Source organism: Marmota marmota, unplaced genomic scaffold (genome assembly GCF_001458135.2).
Source record: "Marmota marmota marmota unplaced genomic scaffold, marMar, whole genome shotgun sequence".
Classification (NCBI taxonomy): domain Eukaryota; kingdom Metazoa; phylum Chordata; class Mammalia; order Rodentia; family Sciuridae; genus Marmota; species Marmota marmota.
The window spans coordinates 6467046-6477649 of record NW_026000243.1 but is presented as its reverse complement, the minus strand read 5'-3'; the positions used below and the strand labels follow the sequence as shown (position 1 = coordinate 6477649).

The 10604-nt window shown below is 40.0% G+C and overlaps 1 pseudogene; it reads right to left on the bottom strand.

The window, feature by feature from the left end:
* Positions 1–1898: 1898 nt before the first annotated feature.
* The window catches only part of LOC107153549, a 44149-nt pseudogene continuing 35443 nt past the window's right edge, over positions 1899–10604 (bottom strand).

The window sequence follows — 10604 nt, the reverse complement described above, 5'->3', positions numbered from 1 at the left end:
TTTAAGTCCTTTGGGTACAGTCTGAGGAAAGGGATAGCTGGGTCAAATGGTGGTTCCATTCCCAGATTTCCAAGGAATCTTCATATTACTTTCCATATTGGATACAACAATTTGTAGTCCCACCAGCAATGTATGAGTGTACCTTTTTCCCCATATCCTCGCCAACACTTATTGTTGTTTGTCTTCATAATAGCTGCCATTCTGACTGCAGTGAGATGATATCTTAGAGTAGTTTTGATTTGCTTTTCTCTGATTGCTAAAGATGATGAGCATTTTTTCATATATTTGTTGATTGACTGTATATCCTCTTCTGAGAAATGTCTGTTCAGGTCCTTAGCCCGTTCGTTGATTGGGTTATTTGTTTTTTCGGTGCTTAGCTTTTTGAGTTCTTTATATATCCTAGAGATTAGTGCTCTATCTGATGTGTGAGGGGTAAAAATTTGCTCCCAGGATGTAGGCTCTCTGTTTACCTCACAGATTGTTTCTTTTGCTTAGAAGAAACTTTTTAGTTTGATTCCATCCCATTTATTGATTCTTGGTTTTAATTCTTGTACTAATTGGTATATCAAATATCTGATTTTATCATAGGCAGCGTGTTTTATTTTAAATTGATTAAAACAGTCAATTTAAAAGTCAAAATTTAGTTTTATAATTCAGGAGTGGGCCAGGTACAATGATGCCCACCTGTAATCCCAGCTACTCAGGAGGCTGAGGCAGGAGGATTGCAAGTTTGAGGTCAGCTTGAGCAACTTAAGATAATCTTGTCTCAAAATAAAAAAGGCTGGGAATGCAGCTCAGTGGTAGAGCACCCCTAGGTTCCATCCTCAGTACCATAGGGGCAGGGTGGGGAGGCCTATGGATCTTGATTGGCCACAATTTATAATCCAAGAGCCATGATTTTTAAATTTCTTTAAAGTTAAAAATATTATTTTTGAAAAATTATTTGTTAGAGACATCTGGTATTACCTTCTAGCATTATATCTAGTAGTTTTATCATCATTATGAAAGTGGCTTGGTTTCCTGTAAATATCAGCATTTTATATGGTCAAAAGGAGTTAATAAAAATCAGTTCACTTAGTCAAATCAAATGTGCTTATACTGAATCCCATCCCTTTCCCCCAATTCTTTGATGCTTTGATGTGTTGATTTTGATCTGTCCTTAATATAAAATATATCTACAGACACTTTGGTAGAGTTAACATAAACTACAAATGGATGATGCTTTCCAGGCAAAGCAGAACTAAACAGTTTCTTCATTGTTCTTATCACTGAATTCTGACTTTCACTGCTCTGTCATACCATCTGGCTGAGCACTAGCATTTCATAGTTATAAGTGTAAAGATACCTACCCACATTGAGTTTTGAAACTGATCTGCACAAAAGAAAAATTTTAAAAATCTTTATATACAGCAAATAGGTTTTTAAAAATACAAAAATAACATCTGTCATTTCCGTCATGCTGACAATTTGACATATATACACATGCAGGAGAAAAGTGCCAATTCAGTTACCTGTCCGGTTGTAGCTTGTTAATATGATGAACACACTGCCACGGAGTTTTCACGCTGACAGAAGAGATGTGTATTCAAAACATCTCAGGTAGTAAATACTGCAAGTCTCTGCAGGTATAAAGCTGGCTATAATAACTTTGTTCTACTTGATTAAAAGTATGTCCCAAGGAAGCTAATATTAAGTGCACTAAAACCCATGACAGTTCAGGGACCTTAAATAATTAAATCCTAAATGTACAAAATACAACTGTAAAAGCAAGGAACAATTATTGCCATGCAAGAGTTTAAACCAAAAACCACATAGAAATGCAATTTAAATTGCCAAACTCAAATTTATGTAACACTTGAGATAAAAATGTCAGAAGTAAGGCCTACCAACCCAATGCTTAATGAGGATTTAGAAAAGGAAATACATTCCCTTTACTGGTATAAATCAGATCTTGAAATCTATGGGAACAAGTTATCTGTCTCTGTCCTCTGTATCAAGAAATTAGCTCTTTTACAGTTGTTTTTGTATGAAGTCTCTCAGTTAAATCAGAAGCAGGATAATTTTTATATACCTATTTGAAAATGCGCTTCATTGTGAGTTCCTCCAAGTTAGTATTGACCAATAATTTCTTTACTGTTTCTTTTAACTCTTCATCCAAGGTGGTTTCTTCAATTTTTTTTTTATATTAAAGTTTCATGATCTGAACTATGCTCAGATTCACTTTCTTTTCTGGAGCTCTTTGGGTTCTTCTTAGTAGTGCTACTATCTGCCTTCTTAACATTTGCACTTTTTACATACTTTTTATTTTTAGAAGTAGCTTTCTGTTTAGTTTTTCTTTCTCTTTTAGACAGCTTTTTGGTGGCTCCTCTTCACTTTCTTTATCTTCATTACCCGAGGATTCCTCCTCGTTTTTCTTTATGTCTTCATCTCTACTAGATTCATCTGACAGAATTTCAGAGCATTTGGTTTGCTTCACCTTCCTTGCCATTCCAGAACTGCTGACTGACCCATTCCTTTTTACTGCCTTTGCTAGTTTTTTGTTTGTTTTGTTTTGTTTTCATGTTTATTTTTTATTTTAGATTTTGGCAATGGTTCCCTGGAAGGTTTTGGATGCATTAAGAATCTCTCAGAATCAAGAATCTATAGCACAAGAGTTAATAACAAGAATCAACAAATGGGACTTACTTAAACTAAAAAGTTTTTTCTCAGCAAGAGAAACAATAAGAGAGGTAAATAGGGAGCCTACATCCTGGGAACAAATCTTTACTCCTCATACTTCAGATAGAGCCCTAATATCCAGAGTATACAAAGAACTCAAAAAATTAAACAATAAGATAACAAATAATCCAATCAACAAATGGGCCAAGGACCTGAACAGACACTTCTCAGAGGAGGACATACAATCAATCAACAAGTACATGAAAAAATGCTCACCATCTCTAGCAGTCAGAGAAATGCAAATCAAAACCACCCTAAGATACCATCTCACTCCAGTAAGATTGGCAGCCATTATGAAGTCAAACAACAACAAGTGCTGGCGAGGATGTGGGGAAAAGGGTACACTTGTACATTGCTGGTGGGACTGCAAATTGGTGCAGCCAATTTGGAAAGCAGTATGGAGATTTCTTGGAAAGCTGGGAATGGAGCCACCATTTGACCCAGCTATTCCCCTTCTCGGTCTATTCCCTAAAGACCTAAAAAGAGCATGCTACAGGGACACTGCTACATCGATGTTCATAGCAGCACAATTCACAATAGCAAGACTGTGGAACCAACCTAGATGCCCTTCAATAGACGAATGGATAAAAAAAATGTGGCATTTATACACAATGGAGTATTACTCTGCATTAAAAAATGACAAAATCATAGAATTTACAGGGAAATGGATGGCATTAGAGCAGATTATGCTAAGTGAAGCTAGCCAATCCCTAAAAAACAAATGCCAAATGTCTTCTTTGATATAAGGAGAGTAACTAAGAACAGAGTAGGGAGGAAGAGCATGAGAAGAAGATTAACATTAAACAGGGACGAGAGGTGGGAGGGAAAGGGAGAGAGAAGGGAAATTGCATGGAAATGGAAGGAGACCCTCATTGTTATACAAAATTACATATAAGAGGAAGTGAGGGGAAAGGGGAAAAAAACAAGAGAGAGAAATGAATTACAGTAGATGGGGTAGAGAGAGAAGATGGGAGGGGAGGGGAGGGGAGGGGGGATAGTAGAGGATAGGAAGGGCAGCAGAATACAACAGACACTAGTATGGCAATATGTAAAAAGTAGATGTGTAACCGATGTGAATCTGCAATATGTATACGGGGTAAAAATGGGAGTTCATAATCTGCTTGAATCAAATGTACGAAATATGATGTGTCAAGAGCTTTGTAATGTTTTGAACAACTAATAATAAAAAAAAGAAACAAACAAAAAAAAAAGAATCTTGCAGATGTTCTTTAACAAGGCATTTCTAAATTTTTCAACATTTCTCCTCTCCCCGCCCCCCAACTTTTTTTTAATACTGGATACTCCCTTTTTCAAATCGAAACCCACTGAACTGACCCACATTCTTCTTTAATGAAGACACCATGGCTGGTCTGTTGCAAAGCAGTTTTGTAGATTTCTAAGTTAATCTGTTTTGTTGTTGTTGTTGTTGTTGTTGCTCAGAAAGAAATGTAAGCTTTCAATTTCACAAATTTTCTGACCCCCTCCTTGTGCAATTGCAAATGGCTCTCTTTTTAAGGAAGACACTTGCATTGTCAACCTACTTTTTTCTTTTCCCTCTTGCCTTTCACAATGAAACTCTTTTTTGTTCTCCTTGGCTTCCTCCTCTTCGTCTTCTCAGTCCTCTTCATTGCTCTCCTCTATGCGGCGAGGCATTTCAGTCTCCTTAGATGTGGGTTGAGGTGGAGGCTCCCTCTCCCTCCACAGCAGAGGCCAAGGAGGACAAACTGGACTGCTGGTGGCAGAGGACCTGGCACTGGGGAGCAAGAGGAGTCTGCTGGCCAGGGCCTGTGTATGTGCGCTCTGCTCCACCTGAAATTATTTTCTTTTATCTAAGTCTGCTTTTTCAAATTAGTTTCATATCTCCTTTCCTCCAATCACTACATTTCTAACTTTTCCTAATTATGTTAAAATTTTCATTTTGTAGATTTTATCATTTTAAAATATTAGATTAAAAATTTTATCTGTCCATGGGCACATCCTTCTGGTGTTCCTTCATTAACTGTAGGGATGTCTCCGAACTCCTAATTCTCTTATTTCTTATGGTAATTTAATGTGGCATTTATCTATTGATGTAATTTGGATCTGGAAATATCCCCCAAAAGCCCATGTATAAAAGGCTTGGTCCCCAGCCCATGGTGCTATTGGGAGGTTGTAGAACTTTAAGAGGTACAGTCTAGGGGGAGGTATTTAGGCCATTGGGGTCACGCTATTGAAGAGCATAGTGGAACCCCAGTCCTTCCTATTTTTTACTCCCTGGCCATAAAGTGAGCAATTTGCCATGTGCTACCATGATGTGTTGACTGGTCCAATAGCAATGATGCTGATTGATCATGGACTGGAATCTTAGAAACAAAGCCAAAATAAAACTTTTTCTCTTTATAAGTTTATTTTCTCAAGTATTTGTTATAACAATAGAAAGCTAACACCTCTGTATTCCTAGTCTCTTGCTAGGAATTCCTAGTGAAAGAATTTTTATCCAGTTTTGGGATGGAGATGTAGACCAGAATAGTTGCTCTCACAACTTTTAATCAAGTTCTTCTTGTTCCTTTGCTTCTATTATCTTTGTCTTGCTCAATTTGGATTCTTCTCCTACCATTTTCTCCCAGTAAGGAACTTCATGGTTAAAGAGATATTTGATTTTTTGGTTTCAAGAGTTCACAAGACCAAACTTACTCCAAAATCTTCAGATCTTGAGCTCTTGTTTTACTGCTGTTTATAACAAATCATCACAAACTTAGTGGCTTACATAACATTAACATATTAACTCACATTCAGTAAGCCAGAAATCTGAGATTGGTCTCACTTGGCTAAAACCAAGTATAGTTGGCAAGGCTGTATTTCCTTTTGGAAGTTCTAGGGCAGAATTCACATGTCTAAATTGGACCCACATATCTATGGGCTCCTCAAAGCCCATACCCTTAAATAGCAAAGTCCCTTTTGCAATATAATATAACATATTTGCAAATTTTGATGATTAGGACATGGATATCTTTGGGGTCATTAGTCTGCCCATATGTAAGCCCCTTGAATTTACTCATGAATCAGAGTCTGCACAAACCTCTCTCATCCTGGGCTGCTGTCTCAGGTAAATATGATAAAATTTTCAATGTGTACCTTTTAGTGACGTGAGGTTCTACTCTCCTCTGGCTCATCAGATGCCCCTATGTTGATTCTCTGCTTCCACATAGATGATAATGCCACATGGATTTTTTAGCTATAAAGGCAGATTTTATCCTCACCTGCTTGTATTTTGGTGGCTTGTTGGATTATGTATAATTAAATAGATGTTGCCCATGATTTTAAATTTTTCTATTCTATAGCTTTGTCTCATTTTAGAGTGAGGAGAGATTTGGAGATATTTAAATGATGATGTCACTATTGCCACTTTCCCTCAATACTTCACATCTCTTGAATTCATGTCCTTTCAATTGTGCCTTCACTACCTGGCACATAACAATTGCTCAATAGATACTTGCTAAATCATATTAATCATCACTGGTATATTTATAAATGCTAGGCAAAGTGATCTTTGTTTACCAAATGATTTTGTCTATTTAGTTACTAAGGGATTAAACCAAAAGTACAGTAATAAAATTACTGAAATGCATAGATAAATTTGCAAACAATTATATATGTGCATATATATCTGATAATACTAAAGAAAAGTGAATGTTTTAAGTTATTGGTTGACATTATTTTCAAGATTTATGGAATTATATTGCTCAAGAATAAGATGCAGCTTGAAATAGGGGTGTGTTGGAGAGAGATATAGAAAAAGCTCAGGTTGTCAGAAAAGGCAGAAGGACAGAAATATATCATCCCCACTTAATAAAAAAAGTTCATGTTCTAGACAAATTAAATACTTATCTGGTTGTCTTAGGAGAGAGGAAGAGTGAAATTTAAGGGAGGAAAACAATAAATCAAAGGACAAATATCTTTTTTCTTAGGGCAAATATCTTGGTATTGAAAGTTCTGTTGCATGACTGAGGCTGTCACTCAGTGGCAGAGCACTTACCTAGCATGTATGGGGCACTGGGTTCGATCCTTAGCACCACATAAAAATGAAACAAAATGAAGACATGTTGTCCATCTACAACTACAAAAAAAAAACTTTAAAAATTTCTGTTGTTAAAAATTTTGCCTTGCTACTCTTATCGGAGCTTACACCGAGCACGGAGCGGCCGAGTTCCGGCTCCCGGAACTGCCCTGGCCCAGGGCTAGGAGCCCACGGAAACTGCTTCTCGGTCCGGGTCCTGCTGAGGGCCGGTCAGGACTCACCCGTTGCTTTGGTTGCCCGGCAAGGGGAACAAAATGCTGCCATTCGCATAGGATACCAACATGGCAGAGATCTGATGTCATCAGAAAGCGGCGGAGGAGAGAACTTCATCAATACCAGCGGCGACATAAACAGTTGGTCTCCTGGTAGGGGGGGTGAGGCACAGACACCCGAGTCTCCTCAATTTGTCGTCGAGCCAGAGGGGAGGAGCCGGGCCGCCGCCAGCGCCCGGAGCAGGCCCAGCGGCTCGCCAGCGTGGTGACCGCGTGACCCCAATTGGAGAGGGGGCGGAGCGGAGCCGCCACCCGCACCCGCAAGGTGGGCAGACCCGCGACCCAGTGGTACATGGGCGTGGTAGGAGGGGCAGGGCAGAGCCGCCGTTCGCGCTTGCAAGGTAAACAGACCTGTGACAGCCTGGCGGGTCAGGCCCAGTGGCCTGCCAGTGTGGTACACACGTCACCCCAACTGGAGTAGGGGCAGAGCAGATCCTTCTCCCACGCCCGGATCAGGCCCTGCCGGTGTGGTGGTCACGTGACCCCAATTGGAGTGGGGGCGGAGCGGAACCGCCACCCGTGCCCACAGGGTGAGCAGACCTGTGACCAACCTGCAGATCAGGCCCAGGGGTCCGCAGGCGTGGTAGGAGGGGCAGGGCAGATCCGCCGCCCGCGCCTACAAGGTAGGCAGACCTACAACAGACCGGCGGATCAGGCCCAGGAGCCTGCCGGCGTGGTACAAACACCACCCTAATTGGAGTAGTGGCAGAGCAGAGTCGCCGCCCGTGCCAGGAACAGGCCCAGCGTCCTGCAGGCGGGGTAGTCACGACACCCCAATTGGAGTAGGGGCAGAGCAGAGCCGCCACCCGTGCCCGAAAGGTGGGCAGATCTGCGACCGACCAGCGGGACAGGCCCAGTGGCCTGCCGGTACGACAGACACGTCACCCCATTTGGAGTAGGGGCAGAGTAGAGCCGCCGCCCGCGCCTGCAGGGTAGGCAAACCTGCAACCGACCGGCGGATCAGGCCCGGTGGCCTGCCGGCGTGGTACACTCGTCACCCCAATTGGAGTAGGGGCAGAACAGAGCCGCCGCCAGCGCCCAGAACAGGCCCAGTGACCTGCCGGCGTGGTAGCCACGACACCCCAATTGGAATAAGGAGAGAGCAGAGCCGCCGCCCGCACCTGCAGGAAAGATACGCAAGCAGTATGAAAAGACAAGGAAAGAAAGGACCACAAGCAATGCAGGTCAACGCAACTTTAGAAGAGGTAACAGCTGCAGCAGATGGAATGTCAGATAAAGAATTCAGGATATACATGCTTCAGATGATCTGGAGTATCAAGGAAGACATTAAACAGCAAAATCAGACAATGAAAGATCACTTCGACAATGAATTACGCAAACAAATCCAGGAAGCAAAGGATCAACTATACAGGGAGATAGAGGTTATAAAAAACAAACAAACAGAAATCCTAGAAATGCAGGAAGCAATAAACCAACTTAAAAACTCAATGGAGAATACTACCAGCAGAGTAGAACACTTAGAAGATAGAACATCAGACAATGAAGACAAAGTATTTCAACTGGAAAAGAACATAGACAGCTCAGCAAGACTGTTAAGAAACCATGAGCAGAACATCCAAGAAATATGGGATAACATTAAGAGACCAAACTTAAGAGTCATTGGGATACAGGAAGGTACAGAGCTCCAAACCAAAGGAATGAGCAGTCTATTCAATGAAATAATACGAGAAAACTTCCCAGACTTGAAGAATGAGACAGAATCCCAAATCCTAGAAGCCTACAGGACGCCGAATGTGCAAAATCATAAGAGATCCACACCTAGACACATTATAATGAAGATGCCCAACATACAGAATAAGGAGAGAATTTTAAAAGCTACAAGAGAAAGGAAGCAGATTACATTTAGGGGTAAGCCAATCAGGATAACAGCTGATCTTTCAACACAGACTCTGAAAGCTAGAAGATCCTGGAATAACATATTTCAAACACTGAAAGAAAATGGGTTCCAACCAAGAATTGTGTATCCAGCGAAATTAAGCTTCAGGATGGAAGATGAAATTAAAACCTTCCACGATAAACAAAAGTTTAAAGAATTCGCAGCTAGAAAACCATCTCTTCAAAACATCCTCGCCAAAGCATTACAGGAAGAGGAAATGGAAAATAACAATGAAAACCAACAGTGGGAGGTAGGACAGTAAAGGGGGGGAAAATAATCAAAGAGGAAAACAAACCATGTTTAGTAACAGAAATAAACAAATATGGCTGGAAGAACAACCCATATCTCAATAATAACCCTAAATGTTAATGGCTTAAACTCACCAATTAAGAGACACAGGCTAGTAGAATGGATCACAAAACAAGACCCAACAATATGCTGCCTACAGGAGACGCATTTGATAGGAAAAGACATACATAGGCTGAAGGTGAAAGGTTGGGAAAAATCATATCACTCATATGGACTTCGGAAACAAGCAGGAGTGTCCATACTCATATCAAATAAAATAGATTTCAAGCCAAAGTTAATCAAAAGGGATAAAGAGGGACACTACATACTGCTTAAGGGAACCATACACCAACAAGACATAACAATCATAAATATTTATGCCCCAAACAATGGTGCAGCTATGTTCGTCAAACAAACTCTTCTCAAGTTCAAGAGTCTAATAGACCACCATACCATAATCATGGGAGACTTCAACACACCTCTCTCGCCACTGGACAGATCTTCCAAACAAAAGTTGAATAAGGAAACTATAGAACTCAATAACACTATTAATAACCTAGACCTAATTGACATATATAGAGTATACCACCCAACATCAAGCAGTTACACTTTTTTCTCAGCAGCACATGGATCCTTCTCAAAAATAGATCATATATTATGTCACAGGGCAACTCTTAGACAATATAAAGGAGTAGAGATAATACCATGCATCTTATCTGATCATAATGGAATGAAACTGAAAATCAACGATAAAAGAAGGAAGGAAAAAGCATACATCACTTGGAGAATGAACAATAGGTTACTGAATGATCAATGGGTTATAGAAGACATCAAGGAGGAAATTAAAAAATTCTTAGAGATAAATGAAAACACAGACACAACATATCGGAATCTATGGGACACATTGAAAGCAGTTCTAAGAGGAAAATTCATTGCTTGGAGTTCATTCCTTAAAAAAAGAAAAAACCAACAAATAAATGATCTCATACTTCATCTCAAAATCCTTGAAAAAGAAGAGCAAAACAACAGCAAAAGAAGTAGAAGGCAAGAAATAATTAAAATCAGAGCTGAAATTAATGAAATCGAAACAAAAGAAACAATTGAAAAAATTGACAAAACTAAAAGTTGGTTCTTTGAAAAAATAAACAAAATCGACAGACCCTTAGCGATGCTAGCGAAGAGAAGAAGAGAGAGAACTCAAATTACTAGCATACGGGATGAAAAAGGCAATATCACAACAGACACTTCAGAAATACAGAAGATAATCAAAAACTATTTTGAATCCTTATACTCCAATAAATTAGAAGATAGTGAAGGCATAGATAAATTTCTTAAGTCATATGATCTGCCCAGATTGAGTCAGGAGGATATA